At 35.6% G+C, this 14,003-nt stretch overlaps 1 protein-coding gene across 3 annotated transcripts in view; it reads left to right on the top strand.

Moving 5' to 3' along the window:
• The window catches only part of LOC124641568 (microtubule-actin cross-linking factor 1), a 319,179-nt gene that overhangs the window by 78,428 nt on the left and 226,748 nt on the right, over positions 1-14,003 (top strand). For 2 of the 3 annotated variants that reach the window (XM_047179706.1, XM_047179684.1), the window contains exon 1: positions 12,901-13,027. The exons of the other annotated variant lie outside the window; for it this stretch is intronic. The gene's annotated coding sequence lies outside the window, so the exon portion shown is untranslated. Of the gene's footprint in view, positions 1-12,900; positions 13,028-14,003 lie in introns of those variants that run through there. 3 annotated transcript variants of the gene reach the window in all.

Here is a 14,003-nt window from a genome sequence, read left to right as displayed (position 1 = left end):
AAAACTTGACACTCAGGTGTACGCCTAAAAGCACTATTCAACAGTGAAGATTTGGAGCTGATCTGATGATGGAAACCAGAGAGGGTGGAGGGAACTCGACAACTGAATATGTAAAATACCTCGTATTTGGACTTATATTCTTTGTATTGATGAGAACTTCCCACTTGTATGGATAGTGACAACTATTCGTATCACTGAAAAGCTTTAAATAAAAAACTTTTTTACAAAAAAATTAAACCGACTTCCCGAGACACTAAAAAGCAAAAAAAAAAAAACTATTTTTAGGTGCATCGGCCTAGAAGTCGGTGGCAAAATTAACTTAGTAACATCCATAAGACACCGACTTCTAGGCCGATGCACCTAAAAATAGTTTTTTTTTTTTGCTTTTTAGTGTCTCGGGAAGTCGGTTTAATTTTTAGGACGACAATATTATGAGAGATCTGGCAATCGGCAGAGGCAGAGTATGGATGACGATAAATAGGTAGGTACCTAATTGAGAACAAGAAGTTCTGAGCAATAAGCCTCTCTAACAAATCCAAAGGGGATTTCGCGTACCTGGGTAGAGAAGCTGAAAGTCTGTATTATTTTTGCTATACAGGGATATAATGAAGTATCACCTCTAATGTGTGTTAGAAAACAAGTTTGATATGTAGTCAGTAGGTAAATGGTAATGGTATTTTTAGAGCGGCATCAGATTTTAGTGTTTACTACTCCGGACAACCCTGAATGCAAATGAGTAATTAGATGCGTAATTGAATAACGGTAGTTAAATAGTTTTTTAGTTAGTATCTCTCTATTCACTGTCACTTTCGAGCTCATTGAATTATATTGGGCACGTGGGTAAGGTGACAGTAAGTATAGAGTCGTTACGGGTATTCAGAAGCTAGTCTTAACTAGGGGTATTAGGTTGCCCGGGTAACTGGATTGAGGAGGTCAGATAGGCAGTCGTTCCTTGTAAAACTCTTTTACTCAGCTGTATCCAGTTAGACTGAAAGCCGCCCCTTACATAGTTGGGAAAAGGTCGGGCTCGGGAGATGATAACATGGGTACGGTGACAAACTACCTTGGTGGGATCATGCCTGGCATGAGAGACAAATATGTAGTTGTTTCTCTCTGTATGCAAATGATAATGTCCGGAACAGCTGGACTTGTCCCAAAAATCCTTTCACTGATGGAAATCTTGATTATTCCTTCGTGCTTGGAAGTTACTTAACTTAGTTTGTATGCAATACAGCTAGATCAAGTAGAAAGAAGCTACAGATCTTTACACTTCTGCAATTAATTCAAATGTTTTCTACGCCTATTTACTGAATGAAAGTAATATATAATTATGTATCAGTAAATGAGAGTAGGTATAATAGTTCAAAACTTTCTACCGGATTTCTACCTATGTAGATTGAATTCCGGTCTTATTCCTAACAATAAAGTTTATGGGGCAACTAACACGTTCGCCGTTTAACTATACGAGTTAGTAATCGCGTTATCTGCTTACAATAAAACTAGATATTCTGATCGCGTTGTAAAATATATGCACAATCACACTTTATGCACATGCAGTTTGGAATAATTAAACTTGTACAGTCGGGAATAAAAGTTAAAGCTTATGTTTTATATCCAATTAGTTTTCATTCGCGGATTCATCTGCATGCTAAGGGATCTACTTCCAGCACCCTTGTTTTGCCGAAATAATCATCATCATCTGCCTAGCCCTTTTCCGACTATGTTAAGGTCAACTTCCAGTCTAACCGGTTGTGGCTGAGTATTAGTGTGGTTTTTACACCGAAAAAATATTCTAAAGAGAATTGATTTGTATCAAAACACGGGTATACATACGTCCATTGTAGTGCGTACAAGATAATCAATATCGATTTAAAAATCCACTAATAAAAACCGCTCCTTCTATCTCGACCTACAAATTAACAAAATGCCGCTAGTCCCATACCCTTTATTACTAAACCACTCGGTTCCATATCAAAAATATTCCTAGAAAACTATAAATAATTAAGCGCACAATTGACCTTATGCTAAAGGTCTTAATTTAAGCACGTATATAGGGCAGCTTTGCACCTGCTTTTTTCTCCCCTACTAAACGTTTGCGAGTAGTGGACAGCTGTTTGAAGATACTATCAATGTTAACACGCGTATGTTGTGTTACGTTGTCTTTCTCCTTTTATGTAGTGTATGTGTAGACTAATATAATTCTTATTCCGGTATAATGTGTATTCCACCTTTCATATAGTATTGTGGACTGGTCTTAAATCTTATTCCGGTATTAGTGGTTCTGGGCTTGTAGCTGAGTAAGTAACCTTTTCCGATGTTGGTAAAAAAAATCTAGCTTATCCGTTAATATTCATTAATCCATTCTGCGATAATGCTCTTGTATTCGTTTAAACCTGATAGGTTTGCTCTTTTGTCCCGTGTTTTGGCTAACAATTTATAGACTATTTGTCTTTTGTTTTCCATAATCAGTATGTATCCGTAATCAAAAGTGATTTGAAAAAAATCCTTACTAATCCACTTGTATGATCAACAGTACTCCTCATTAAGGCGAGGAAGTGGTCAACAATAATTCCATAACCGGCACGCGCATCTAAGGCGCCAAAAGGGGTCGGAGCGTCTGAGCGGGGCGAGGATAACAATACGCGCGCTAGCTTATAACTAAAAGTCGTAAGCGACAAAATGGTTTTGTAATTTTAATATTTAGAAATGATAATTTAATAAAAATTCCTACTACCATTTTAAAGAGTATGTATATACTCAACTACTAAAAAAGTTAAGAGGCTTAAATCGGTCCCGTTTGCCCATAATATGTGAATCTCTTTTTAAAAAGAGGTATGTTTGATATATTTTTCTCTGTTATAAAAGTTACCTAATCATGTTTCTACAACTAACAAAATAAGGCTTATATCATGAACTTTCAGGTAACCAAGTTGTATTTTGATCCGTTTTGTATTTACTGAGAAAAATTGACATCCTTGGCGCCAAAAATTCCAATTCGTCCTCTTAAATCACGCCTGCCGTCAAGTGGTTGCAACACCCTTTGTTACATTCAAGTTAGCGAAATCTAGGCGATTGTGTAGGATGATCGCCTAGCTTGACTGATTGTCAGCATTTATCTTAGACAGCTGGGACTTTGTGAATTAATGGAACTGGGAAATGAATCATAGGAACTGCATTGATGATGTCTTTGTCAGAAGGGCTTAGGTCTATCTTGATTTTAGGGCCTGACGATCGTACTTATATTACTTCATCTTCCCTCGCTTGCTTAGTTTGTACTTACATATTATTGCTAATGGCTCATTCAATTCTCCCCTTTAGATGTTCCTCAAAAGGAGTTTAATATGCTTATAGCCATGTCCTTCTAATTGATCGCGAAACCGCGACATTTATGATTATATCTTCATTTTGAAGTGCCCATATAAATGTCAAATTACATGCAAACTATCAATAAACCACGCTACCTTTATAAGGACATGTGTGGAAATTATTCAACACTTGATAAGTGCATCGTGCAGGTATCTTCAGAAGTCATTCTTTCTTTGCTAATGAATCTTGCTACATTTTGATATACCTTTATGACCCTTCAATAAAAGCCACAGTCTATTTGACTTCCATAACCTAATCCCAAGTTGAGATCTATGAATGGATTCTAATTATCCGGGCTTATACATAAGTAGGTTTTACATAAGGAAGACTCTCCACATAAGAGGGAATTTCAAAATATCTAAAAACCTACTACCTAATACCTCAAATCTGTGATGCCAATTTGCGTGGTTAAGTTAGTTACCGATGCTTAACTAAGCTTTTTTATAATAGAACTTCTGTTCTCCTCAATGTGACAAACAAACTCATTAAAGAAAACTGCACCTTATTCGGTATCGGCGGATCATTGTCGGTCGCGCCTACGGTTAGCCTACGCACTCCATAAGCGAACACTCAGCGACATTCCTCTCTGCTGCTTAGTGACAGATAGGCCCACGGAGTAAGGAAATATAATGCAGGTAGGTCAGGCGCCTTCTTCTAGGTCAAATTCGTGCAGTAGGCATGACCAAAACGCTCAGTTACGAGTGAATTAAGTTCTTTAAGTCTTTTTTTTAACGACGTCAAAAATCATCAAATGACTCCTCCCGCTGTGGGTTAGCAGCGGCGAGGGAGTGTCAGACTCTTTCTGACTAAAAACCGTCGTGTTCCGTCGTAGGCCTTTTATGTGCCAGGGCCGCGGTCTCTTTCGAACAACCCGCAGTCTTTGAGTCATCTGTCAACGATTTTTGGTATTACAAGAAAGCGTCAGGTCCAAATGTGTATAAGGGAGAAAATAGTAACGTGACTTGTACCCCGCACATCCGAATTTTGGCGCGCTACTTTCTGAGGCGATTTTCTGTTATGTCACCTCCGCTAGTCATTTCGTTCTCCATGGATAGGCCTAATACACCTCATTAGCATTTTGTCAGACCTTGGTTCGGTTTTTCTGCCGTATGAGGCGTTTAGGAAATGGGAAGTGAGGGTGGGTAGGCGGAATTGCCTTCAGTGATTGGAAAAAGCGTGGTTACTTTGCTGTAAGGGACACTGTTGGACAAAGCCTTACTAGTTTTTTAGTAAGTACTTTTTAGTTTAATACTGCTATGTTTCTACAGACTTCTGGTAAACAAAGGGTGTAAGCTGGATTAAGACAGTTATCGCTGTTTTGCGTTAATAAACCTATTTATAAAATGAAAAGGGTGTTATTTTCACACAGGAACTAACACGGGATGAGTTGTAGTACCACAGGAACGCCACCTTACTTTCCTGAATCGTTGTTATGATGTCCCACTACAGAGTATAGGCTTCTTCTCGTACAGAGCGTGAACGATCTTTCTTGTACCTAAATGCTATAAATTCATTAATCGAACTTCCATAAATAAACTAGACTTTATGACATACGTAGGCAGATGATCTGATTTACATTTCAACTTGTGTTTAAATCAATTGTTTTGCCTTTAATAGAGCAAGATGTCACAGTTTTATTGTATTGTGGGTAGACTATAATGTTGGTGATTGATGGGTTCTCGCCATTTTCGAGGGTACTTTTGATTTGATTTGAAGGACACACGTGTTCTGTGTAAACGAATTTAGTGGATTAGTAATTTATGATACTAATAAAGATAAAATTTTTGGCTAAATCTGTATGATTAATTACTGAAATCAGGGCTTCCTCGATGACCATAATTGGTCGGTTACATTGTTATAAAAATTGTTAAAATGTTTGTCTTTTGCTTCCTACCCAGTTATGTTATCTATACCCATGCTTAGTTATAATACAAAGGTTTTATGTGTTATGCACTGATTTATGCCATCAGCCATTAATTATGTTATTTACAACCCGCTCTAATGTTTTACTCTCCATTGAAATCCGTGACTGCCTTGACCGGTAACATTCATTGCATTTCCTACAAATGCAGGAAACAGAATCGAACCCTATATAAACCTAACCTTCCTTTGTAATAAACTACCAAACATTACATGCAAAACAGCCTCTATCACAACGCCATAAGGTTCAAAATTATAAATTCCATCTTCAATGTATGGTTTACCTCCGTGTTCAGTTTACAGGAATCATAAAACACTAGAAGTGCTAACATTTGCAAATAGAAAATCGAGTGAATGAACTCTAATGTTGATTGGATTCTGTACCAGATGTGTGGTGACCTTTATATGCAATATTTTAGAGCATTGTGTATGTTTATGTTATTGTTTAACTGGTTATCAAATATTAGGATATGTACAGTTCGCAAATCATAAAGTTACAAGAAAGCAGTTTAAGACATCATTGACCTAGGTTTTATTTAGTATCGTAACTCGTCGCTTGTTCCTCTGTGAATTTTTAATGGCTCTTATAATGTGTCAATCAACTGGCGTTAGCCTGTAAAGAAGAAAAGACATTATTGAAGCCAATTTCTTTTCTGGCTAGTTATTCTTTTTTCCTCTCAGAACTGAACAAAGGATGGATATGTAAAATTGGGGTAATAGTAATACTTCCTTATAAAGAATCCCTATATAATTATTATATGTATATATTTCTGCAAAGACTGGGACTGTACTTAGACTTCTTATATACAAAGTACCTTGCCCAGTGTGGGCTTGTGCCATTTCATTTCATCAAGGAAAGTGCGTACCAAACAAAAACAGGCCCAAGTTATTAATTTATAAACAGCGGCTCAGTTGCGACAGGCGTGGCTAGCGAAAGTGCACCGGTTTGTTGCAGGTTCGATGTCTATGCTAATGCAAGATTTATGATCTAGACTTGCTGTGTACTTAGTTGTGTTTGATTAATAATATTGATAACGTGGGCTGGGAATACAGGTGAAGCAAGGCTGATTGAAGGAAGGTAAGAAGTCACGATACTTGTACTAAACATTTAACATTTTGCAATGATCTCATGAAACACTTTCTTACGCTTGAATTGATCATGTTTTTTCGTTTGTGAGTGCTAAATGACAGCGATAACCAGTCTAAACATAGGGTACCAGGTTGCCCAGCTTAAACTGGGTTGGGGAGGGCAGATGGCAGTCGCTCTATGTAAAATACTGATGCTCAGCTGCATACGGTAAGACTGGAATCCCACCCTAACGTTTGGGAAGGTTTAGCTAGATGATATTTATTTGTATCGAAATCTTTGGTCACGGGATTTCCTTAACATATTTCTACGGTCTTCAATTCTCACCACCCTCTAATTTCGACATACGATTCAATGGCTTGCACCCACTGCACTGTTTAACATAGACACCTACATTTGAACTAATGGGCACAGGATTGTTGACTCATGTCATATTGCAATTTTGACAGGCTGGTTAGCATTTGCTACTGAAATAAACTGCAAAACTATGACGGCTTATAAATAGATGTTAATGATTAAGAATAGAAAGATCATCAAGGAGCCTTTGTGCTTTAGGTATAGACATAAAAAGTTATTCATATTCTTATTGCCTTAACATGCCTGCCGTTGTAATAGGAGATCCTTACCATCCATAAGTTTCTATGCTATATTGATACCCAGGAATTGCTATCCTACTTAATTTTCAATACTCCTTGGCATTATTATTATCAAACGTCTCAAGGTCCTTCTTACTGGACACTGGATTATCTAGAACTCAACCTAGATAAATACAGTCATGCAGATTACGTTTTTAAAATGGCCATGCATTCTTTTGTTTTGACATTTTTGACATTGTTTTACATATTATCATTGTCAGTTAAAGTTGAGGCTGTCTACATTTCAGACATGATACCAGACAAGATTCTAGACTAAATGGTATGTTTATTATATTATCTGTCTAGATTATTTCGTATAATGTCACAGTTGTCGAGGCAGACCGCTTTTTGAGTCGCCTACACTTATACCGATTAATAGGGCTGTCGAAAATGTATTGTGCGATTCAAATGTAGATTTGTAAGAGCTTAAAGGTTATGAAGGTGACGCAAGCATTTGTATGAATGATTACTTGTTGCATTTAACTCATTCAGCAAAATGATACTTCCACTTCTAAGAACAGATCCTCGTTATAAGGTTATTATTGTAAACAATTGTAACCGCAAGCACAGCAAATTTTTCTCTTAAAATTCTGTTTTTGTACGATGAATGACACTGTATTGTTGGAGTTCTTATTAATATTTATTATTCATTTGTACTTAATGTTATTGAAAAACATATTTCAGATGACGAATTGTTTGCACAGATGAATCTTGTTCAATATTGCAAGGTTTATGAGGATGAGTTAACATAATTTTAATTCATTCATCCAGGCCTTCGGAAATATTGTTGAAAGATAATAATATATGTTCTTGTCATTTTTGGAGTCTCTTTCAGTGTTCCTTTAATTTGATGCATCGATACCTTCTGTTTAAGCCCTTAGTATCCTAAGGAAGTCAATTACTTTTTTGTTCAAGTTGAGGTTTATTTGTTTTTCAATTTTCTCTCCTGCCAGCCCTATAACACTTCCTAGCTCAAAGAGAAAGAGGCTCGTTCGCCAAGGCTCAGCCGAATCTATTACCAATCTTAACGGCTCTGCGTCATAATCTGACTAACAGCTCCCACGCATGCGCTAATTATTGCAAGTGTTGCTCATAGATTTGCTTTAGCCAGTCAGCCCTGTGGCGTAACTCTGAGGGCGTTACAACTTTGTTAGTACCTACTGCGTGGTTCTGGGCGCCTGGTACCTGTAGCTTGGGTTGTGGCGAAATACTGAGCTGATTTTGATGATAACGATCTGCAAACTGCCTATGATTAAAGACTGCGGAAAAAGTTGTTGTTTGGCTGTTATCAGGATTTGTAAATATTTTTTCTTTCATCTTGGTTTATCAAAATATGTAGGCAAAATTAGACGTTACAGGTTCTGATAAAAAAAAGTCCAAATACTTTAAAAGTAAAAGTTACCCACAACAATTCCTTCCTTCCTACTTAGTGGTCAGGTCATCTATTCACGGCCCACACGGATAAGTAAGCATTACCATAGCAACACTTAGCATTGCGTGACATTCTGGGCTGCATACTTGCACCATATTTGAATAGGCAAGGGAAACTCTCGCCATGGAATACGAAGATGTGGAGACAGCGCTCTTTCTCAATATTTAACATACTGTCTTTGCCTAAAAAGTAATTTTAGTGTCACTTCGGTCAAGTTTGGTTCTTTAAGTTTCTGTTATTATTGTATTAAGTATCTGTTATTTTATTCCCTAACCTATTCTGCAGTTTCCATCCGTGGATCCGGATAAAAAGTACCCTATATTCTTCCTTGATAAATGGGCTATTTAACACTGAATTTTTTTTCAATTAATGTAAATATTTTGTGAATAAAAACCAATTATGTTAAACCTACTGCTACACTGAAATATTTTTCAAATATGTCAAGTATTGCCTGACATTATTGCATACAATGAAACAAAGATACTCTTCTGCTTAATAATATTAGTAGTAATAGATGCAGTTTCCGTTTCAATTTGCAATCAAAACATATTCATCTGATTTCTTAGATCTAAGAAATCAACCATGCAAACATAGTACGTGGTCATAATCATTAATCACTTCATTAACTCCGTCCATTTTTGTCTCTGTAGCTTTTTTTAACTTGTTTTTTTTCTTTATTCAGCCTGTTATGTGGTCTATCCGGCCTTGTTTTGAAATAATTAGCGTCTACTGGATATAAATCTGTATTGTGACCTCGATAGTTTTACCTATAAAGCGTGATAGAAAGAGTTTATGACAGACTACCAACACTGTAAAAGACGTTTCTGGAATTCTTAATGCTTAGTGATTTTGGTATAATAAAGCTTCACTTTTTAAAATGGCTTGTTACCTTTTCACTCTCGAATTATTGAGACTTATTCTTCTTTTATATTTCAGTCCTCATCTTTGGCGCCACCTTTTTTTCTGACTGTCATATTGAAAAATACTTCCATTCCTATTTATAAGACTCAATGAACTAACCGCAACGATCTAGCCATTACCATTCTAGCGCCATCAGCCAAAGTGTTGGATGTAACCAATCCACTTATTGGTAACATTAATAAACTTATTTGTGTCTGACTCAGAACAGCCTGACATCTGGCCTTCCATAGAACTGTGACATCATTCGCGAATCACGTTCCGACTGTGACTTGAATTGGAAATAATTGTAAAGGAAAATAAACTTGTCCTAGATTTTATTTAGGTCATATTGAAGTTATTGTTGCAGGATAATGTGGCATTCCTAGTATTTAATTAGGTTACGAGATATTTGTTGGAAAATTTAAAATAGGCGCGGTCTTCGACGAAGTGATTAAGGAAAAAGATGAAGTAGGATTTGCTTAGGAGTAATGGATCTGGGTCATTTCCGAATTTTATCATTAAATTCAAGATTAAAATGCGAAACATAGTTTATTGAACATTTAATAAAAACACCAAAGCGTAAGTGTTCTGAAGACGATATAAATAAAAAGCCAAACATATTAAAATGTAAACGATAGTCTAGACTTTTTATACATATCTAAATCTATATCTGCAATTTATTACAAACATGCACTGATTTACAATATAGGCAATAAAAATACCAACATGCGTTGCTATTTGTTCTCCTACATAAATTAGTAGTGGTCAAGGAAAATCTTATTATTCTGTCTCTTGTCATATGTCAGTCATGATCAGCGCTTATGCATTCTTGTTAAGGTAATACTCTAATGGTGCTTGCCGTGAGATCTTAATTAGGCCTGCTTGATTTGCCTTTAGTAGACCTAGTATTGAACCTTTTTGAATTGTCGTTTTCTTTTTTGTATGCATTATGTAATTTAACCCGTTGTACGTTGGAGCACAGATATAGGCGAGACACACTTGATTTTCTATTGTTTTATAATGAGCACAATACGAGCAGTTAAAGATATACGTTAGTTAAGATCAGAATGGTCTTACATTTTTTGACTTGTTGGAGAGAGAAGGACGAATTCTGAACTAATTTTGATACTAATCTTCATCTTTCTTTTGTTACAGGTAAACATGAGATAATAATTACATCACGGAAATTCCGCGACTTGAAACCCATAGGTTTAAGAGCAACGACAGGTTTGTACGTTATGAGAAAAGTGAACAATCAGATGAAGAGAATGACAAAACTCAATCAAAATGCTTTATTTCCTTGAATAGAACTTTAATATGGCAAAAATTAATCAAATTATCTTCATTCGTCACTGGATATACCACAGGACCCACTTGATTCAGACCTCAAATCTTATGATTGTAAACCACATTCCAATCCTAAAGTAAATAAAAAACCATGAAGATATCCCAAATACCTAAAGGATTACCTGGAATCCGTTTTTAGCTGAGGCATGCGAGGTTTTAATTTATTTTTTCGTCCGTTAAACAGTATTTATTACATGGGGTTTCTTGGTATTAATTTTTTGTTCATGGGAATCTAAGCTGATCATGTAATTATGTATTAGCTGACAAGCAAAGGTCTTATCAAGGTCATTGTTGTCTTTTATTTCGTCTTCTAGATTTATTGAAGGATCAGTCGCATTACATATAAATTCTTTGCCAGAATTCGTGATATGGGATGCTTCATGTGCTTCTTTCAAATATGTAGTTCTGTTAATATTGTACTACTTAGTACTTGATTCGGAAGCCATATGACTTACAATAGGCATACCATTATTCCAACTTTTGCTGATTACACTTAAATCATTAAGAGTAGAGCACATATGTTTAATATCCCAACTATAAATAGCCTTATTAATAGATTTCATCTTATAGGTATTCTAAGCTTCGTAACATTTATTCTTCTTCCCAGGTGCTGCCTATCTAATGTATGTGAACATCTGCGTGTTTTTTCAATATTATAACGAGTCATACATTTTTTACCTTTGACTCATCGATGTTATTAATTGGAACACATCCTGCTGCTTTCTTCAGGAGAAAGTTGTAAATATTTAAATCTTCTTTTTCTTGTGTTTTGTGAGATGCAAGCCGTGTTTACAATGAGACATCTTTTGTTTTATTACTTAGTTGGCATACATTATCTTCCTTGCCAATTGTCTTGGGAACTAAGTTATTCAGCTTTATTTTCTTGGACGTTTGCCTAATAATTGAGCTCAACGTTTTATTGGTAAACTTAGGCTTGAATACATTCCAATTTAATTGAGCATTCTCTTTTAACTCTTTTTCTACAATCTTATTCCTAAAGTTTAGTTTTGACAATATTCTTGTTAGTGGCAAGTCGAAGGCAAAACTCCCTCCACACTCACATTATTGATCAAATGACAGTGTTTTAACATTCAGTCAAACAAGAAACTTTCAAAAAATCAAGTCGAGACCCCCATTCATCAGATGACACAATCACAAACAATGGCACACCATTACATAATATCCCAAGCAAAACACAAATTATTGCAGCGTGGGCAGAATTTGCTAAGATTGAGGTTAAACGTGACAGAGAAAGAGTTGACCTTGACTTTACTGCTGCAGTTGAAACTGTCAATGTAAAACCTATGAGGAATAATTACGAGTTTTTATCAACCTACGACTGTGAGTCATGGGCTGGGTTGCTAGGTGCGAATTTAAATTTTGCACGTGCTAAAACTGAAATTGATTTTGGGTTCTCACTTTGACATAGGTACCAAATCTGCTTCTTAAGATTTTGATGGAGTTGTAGCTTATCCACGGATTTCTATAAGTTACCTATCTGCCTATTGATTGCCGACCCTAACATAGTTGAGAAAAGGCTAGGCAGATGATGATACGTCTGTCGATAGACCTACCCTTTCATTATCCCAGCAGAGTTGTGTAGAAGATAAGCTTCCTTTTTGTTCTTAAAATAGATTAATTCAGTTTGTCTGCTTTGACATTTGTTTGTTTTTTAAGCACTATAGTTCCTTGAATTTGCAAGTCTTTGTTTCCGGATTCCGTTCTTATAAATTAGACTTGGATTTATAATTTACGCATAACATTATTGATTTATTAGTTTCTGATGAATTATGCAGTAGATTGCAAATTATCATTGAATCGTAATGAAATATGGCGTATGTAAGTGATATATAACAAATTAATTTCGGTTCCTGTAAATTAGAACCTGGTACTTGTAAAAAAACTATTCCCTCAGATTTTATTTTCATGCCCATAAATAAGACTCAGATACTCCCAATTTATACCGTAAAACATAATTTATGGACTTCAAACGGCTCAACGTTTTCGGAATCCTTCCCAAATGATGCCCGAAACTTCAATATAAACACGTAACCTATAAATAGTGAGATTCGGTGGAAACTGTTGTAGCAACACACTGCAAGCAATGGTCGGCCGCTACCAAGTTTGTATTGAGCCTTTATCCATTCAAGCCTTCTACGCACACAAGCGCACAAATACATGCACACACACACAGATAAACGGAGCGAGTTTGACAGTTCGCGGCGGCCGCATCAGTTGGCCGATGCTCGGCGTCGCGGCACGATCGTTCACCGCCGCCATCTTGAATTTACGAAACGCGGGCTATTTTTTTAATAAAAATAAACTAAACGTGTCAACTGTGTAAGTGTGTGTAACCGTTCTTGTGGAGGTTTTGAATTTCGAATTTGTTTCGGATACAGCCAGTAACAACGAGGATTTGGGTATTCACCATAAAGTTTTTTTTTAACGTGGCATGGACCGGTGTTATGCAAATTGCAAAATAATTATCGGGAAATCGATTTTGTATAGTATTGTAAGTACCTACTAAGATGTTGATTACGGTATTTACCGTGGATTTGTCCAGGTTTGTCTATGCTCCGACTGTTCTAAATAGTTCATACCTCATATTTTTGGGGACTTCCCGCTAAAATGTAGGTTACGGTTAAGACTTTAACGCACATTGTTTACTGTTCGAATTTGTTTTCTCAAAAAATAAAATAGGTTTTATTTATTTATAAGTATTGTATAACTTTTGCACGAAAACACATTTTATTTATCTTGTCAACTAAACATTCTTGACTTAAAACTAGGTAACCAACTACATTTCGTATAATATTATGATGTCATTATTATTTTTAAAAATAAATAATAATCATCATTCCTTGTTACACCCAAAGGTGTTGATGCATTTCCGTCATTATTTATTTGCAGTAATAATTATTATTAAGTTCAACAATACAATAAAATGATGTCATTAGTATAGTCACAATAACACTGCGATATTAAAAGGAAAAAAATATCAAAGTTGGTAAAGACGTAAAGTATGTAAAACTACAAAAATACTTAGGTAATTTACGAATATATAAGAAATTATTTTTAAATAAAAGTTACAAGTCCTAAATATTTTTTTATTGCTACTTAGGTAGGAACTGTATTTATGCGTTAGCCTGTTATTAGTTAAAATCCAATAGATTGAGTTTATCCAATAAACAAACAAAAATACGAAATTTATAACATGTGTGTAGATAAACACTTCAATCAAGATAAAAATGTAAACAAACACAAAACAATAGTACTAACGTAATTTCTAACACTACTATGTAAGGTACCTTCACTA

This window comes from Helicoverpa zea, chromosome 22 (assembly GCF_022581195.2).
Source record: "Helicoverpa zea isolate HzStark_Cry1AcR chromosome 22, ilHelZeax1.1, whole genome shotgun sequence".
In the NCBI taxonomy this organism is placed as follows: domain Eukaryota; kingdom Metazoa; phylum Arthropoda; class Insecta; order Lepidoptera; family Noctuidae; genus Helicoverpa; species Helicoverpa zea.
This window is presented reverse-complemented; position numbering and strand designations above follow the sequence as displayed.